The sequence below is a fragment of the Sinocyclocheilus rhinocerous genome, unplaced genomic scaffold (genome assembly GCF_001515625.1).
Source record: "Sinocyclocheilus rhinocerous isolate Xijiao unplaced genomic scaffold, SAMN03320098_v1.1 scaffold2754, whole genome shotgun sequence".
Classification (NCBI taxonomy): Eukaryota; Metazoa; Chordata; class Actinopteri; order Cypriniformes; family Cyprinidae; genus Sinocyclocheilus; species Sinocyclocheilus rhinocerous.
The window spans coordinates 150,300-154,656 of NW_015634251.1; the positions used below are offsets into that span (position 1 = coordinate 150,300).

Here is a 4,357-nt window from a genome sequence, read left to right on the forward strand (position 1 = left end):
ATGAAGCTGTCTTCTAAAGAAAAAGACGACCTTTGTACGTAATGGACTAAGGTACTGATATTAATAACAAAAATAAGTTTAATAATATAAGAGCCCAAGTCAACAGCATTTACTGTTAATAAGTGACAAGATATATATTTTTTTAAATAATATAAAAATAATTTGCTGTTAATTATTCGTATTTGGATGAAGAAGAGACATTAAATATAAACAAAAACTTATGATCAAAAACATACTGACTGTACCTTTGACACATCAATCGCTTATATGAAGATGATTAACCACCATATAATGATTTGATGCTGAGTGTATCATTATTATTAGTTTAATTATTGACAAGAAATATAGAAAAAGAGTAGTCATACTGTGTGCACTATATATCCATAGTTCTATTTGAACTTAATTTATTTGCATTAAAGTATAGATGTTGCAACATAATCCAGAGACAGAGTTGGATTGGATTCAATAGAATAATCCAAAAACATATAAGTGTATTGCTCAACGCTCAGCTGATGAATGAAAATAATGATTAAAAGTCCTTCTTTACTGGCAATTTGACTTTTTTTGCATTCTAATGACCTCAAAACAAGTTGAACAGTTACCAGCCTTGACAATAAACACGGTATACCCTAGGGCTGCACGATTAATCTAATGCGGTTGTCATGCGCATTTTGTTTAAAAAGCCGGTTCTGTAATCAGCAGGAAATCATCATCACGTGCTTTCAGATGGAGCACGATCTCGATTCCATTTAGATTTATCGTGCAGCCCTAGTATACCCTGAACATAAAAGACGTCTGCATAAAAAAGGCCCGAGTAGGAATAGTGGAATATTTCTTGAGAATATGAGAAACGGGTACAATATATCACTTATGCAAGACTGTAAAGTGTCTTTCTGTTGTTCTTAGTTTCAGTGCCAGTGTCAGAGGTGATTGGGGTGAAGGAGGGTCGAATCGAGATCCAATCCCAGAAGAAAGTAGAAGACACTGACCTTGATTTTACATGCAAGTTTCTGAAAGGGAATTTTTTTGCATAGGGGTCAAATACAGTGATGTTAGACTAAACATGTTTTTGTCTTTTTCTTATCACAAAAGTATTCTATGTGAAGCGCAGCAGCAAAGGAAACGGTATTGGAGCACCGTGGAGTCTGGGCAGGACCCAGTTCTGCTGTCCAAGCCGGGGTGTCCGGGATCAATGGATCACTCAACTCCAATCCGCACTCAAAACCCACAGTATGTAAAGCGGAAAATAACACCCTTAATCATTCATCCAGACTCATTATTCTCTAATGACTCATTAACGTCTCTCCCTTCATCTGCTTCTCTGTTATCAGGCCCCTCGCGTCCTCACAGGTTGTTGGTGTTCATTAATCCTTTCGGAGGAAAGAAGAGGGGGAAACAGATCTTTCACTCTCTAGTGGCCCCTCTGTTTGAGCTGGCTGGCATCAGCTCTCATGTTGTGGGTAAGATACTGAGACTCTATCTGTACCGTTCAATAACTGAGCAGTTATCAAGTGTCCCCCCGCTTGGTCTCTGATATGCCGTGCACGTCAGGTAGTACAGTTCTCAAGTAACATCCGTAGATCTTTATCAAGACTTTGGAAGAGGGCTCAATTAAGTAGCAAATTTATATAATCGAATGAAATTGTGACAAAATAGCATGTCCCTATTAATAGTTTACATTATTTATTTTATATACTATTTTTACTTTTATAACTAAATATGCAACACATTGTAAAGGGGTCATTTCATCATTCTATAAAAAATTGTATACTATATATTAGGGCTGTGCGATTAATCGAAATCGTCATAAAATCGCGATTTGAGCTTGCGCGATTTCTAAATCGCTTTATAGCACGATTTTCCGCGCCCCCGACCTCCCGCAGTATGCTATCCGAACAAATCAGAATGCAGCACGCCTAAATGGAGCACGAGAACAGAATATACTACATTACATACACACTATCATTCAAAAAATTGAGGTCAGTAAGATTGTTTTTTAAATTATTTTATTTTTAAATTATTTTAAATCTTTTATCAAGGGCACATTAAATTGGTAAAAAAAAGAAATGAAGATTTCATAAGAAGAAATTCTATTTCATATAGTTTTTACTGTATTTTTGATCAAATAAATGCACAGCCTTTGAACATAAATAATAATTAATTTAATAAATAAATGTAAAAAATATTATATATATATGTGTGTGTGTGTGTGTGTGTGTGTGTATGTGACCCTGGACCACAAAAGCAGTCTTAAGTCGCCTGGGTTTATTTGTAGCAATAGCCAAAAATACATTGTATGGGTCAAAATGATCTATTTAAATTGAGGTCAGTAAGATTGTTTTTTAAATTATTTTATTTTTAAATTATTTTAAATCTTTTATCAAGGGCACATTAAATTGGTAAAAAAAAGAAATGAAGATTTCATAAGAAGAAATTCTATTTCATATAGTTTTTACTGTATTTTTGATCAAATAAATGCAGCCTTGGTGAACATAAATAATAATTAATTTAATAAATAAATGTAAAAAATATTATATATATATGTGTGTGTGTGTGTGTGTGTGTGTGTATGTGACCCTGGACCACAAAAGCAGTCTTAAGTCGCCTGGGTTTATTTGTAGCAATAGCCAAAAATACATTGTATGTGTCAAAATGATCTATTTTTCTTTTATGCCAAAATTCATGTTCCATTAAGATATTTTGTACATTTCCTACCGTAAATATATCAAAATGTAATTTTTGATTAGTAATATGCATTGCTAAGGACTTAATTTGGAGAACTTTAAAAGCGATTTTCTCAATATTTTAATATTCAATATTTTTTTTTCTCTATTTTGAATGGTGTGGTATTTATTTAATTATATATATAAATATATGTGTGTGTGTGTGTGTGTTAAACATGCAAGGGAAAAGTATTATATATACCCCTAGCATGTTTAATTATTATTAATAAAAAATTATTTATGATGATGATTTTATTATAATTACAAAAAAAAAATTAAGTATGAAATAAGTAATGTTCATTTGTCAATAATTGTAGGAGTCATTTAATGTAATTTAATAAATTAAATTTCTGGACTGGTTTTGTGTACTAAAAATTCATACATAGAACAGCTCTCTTATTTCAAAAGATCAAGGAAAACTAGGTTTCACATTATATAACCTCATTAAACAAAGATACAGAGCGATTTGAAATAAAACTGAGTGATGTTTCTTGTTTTTAGTGACTGAACGTGCAAATCAGGCCAGAGACTATATCCTGAAGAAAGACTTAACAGGGTTTGATGGCTAAGTGATCATTCAGTGGTCATTCCTTACGAATAAAGATTCAAGAATGTATGGTAACAATGGTGTCATTGTAATAATTAATGTCACATGCGCCCTGTCCTCTGTATTTTGTTGTTAAAACAGAAGTGTTGCCTTAATACCTGCAAGGCAATCATATGTAGTGATGTTGTCAAAACGTCACCATCATTAATTAGGTGGCCAATGAGCGCTTAATAAAAGATTGTTTGTATTCAGCGGAGATTCACGCCTCTTGCTCTTTTCATGTGGAACGTATTTGCGTGTCCTTATTTGGGTTATTTTCCCCGGTATTTCGGGGTGGCGTAGTCTCGGCAACGGGGCCACTTGCTACACATAGAAATATGCATCACTATATTTCGATCAAGTCTGCTGAGAATACTCTATATTTAGGTTTTAGGAAGTAAAATCTTTTTTTCCTGTTCAGAGTCATATGCGTGGGTGGAGACGGCATGTTCAGTGAGCTGATGCACTGCGTGATTGGACGAACCCAGAAGGAGGCGGGAATTTCAGAACATGACCCGACTGTAATGCTGCAGCCGTGTGACCTCCACATTGGCATTATTCCAGCAGGTGAACGTTTGCATAGCTCCGTGACTGACATGCGTGCGGAAGAGGGTGGCGACTGTGGACTGTTCATAGCACTGATGCATGGTTTAGACAGTGAGAGGAGTGTTAGTTTACCTCCGTGTTTACTCTTCTCCACAGGCTCTACAGATTGTGTGTTTCACTACCATAGGCATAAATGACCCTGTGACATCGACGCTGCACATCATCATTGGTAATCTGCACATCATCTTTAACGGGTGTCAAAATTTAAACAATAAAATGTCGGTCAAGACTAGACTACTGTATATAACTCGATCTTTTTCCCTTTTTAACTCACCAGGAGACTCTCAGCCTCTGGATGTGTGTTCTGTCCATTATCAGTCAACACTGGTGCGTTATTCAGTCTCTATGGTGGGTTATGGTTTTTATGGAGATGTTTTGGCAGAGAGCGAGAGGCACCGCTGGATGGGCCCTCTTAGATATGATTATTCAGGTATATACGATA

At 35.1% G+C, this 4,357-nt stretch overlaps 1 pseudogene; it reads left to right on the forward strand.

Moving 5' to 3' along the window:
- The window catches only part of LOC107745474 (ceramide kinase-like), a 7,039-nt pseudogene continuing 2,682 nt past the window's right edge, over positions 1-4,357 (forward strand).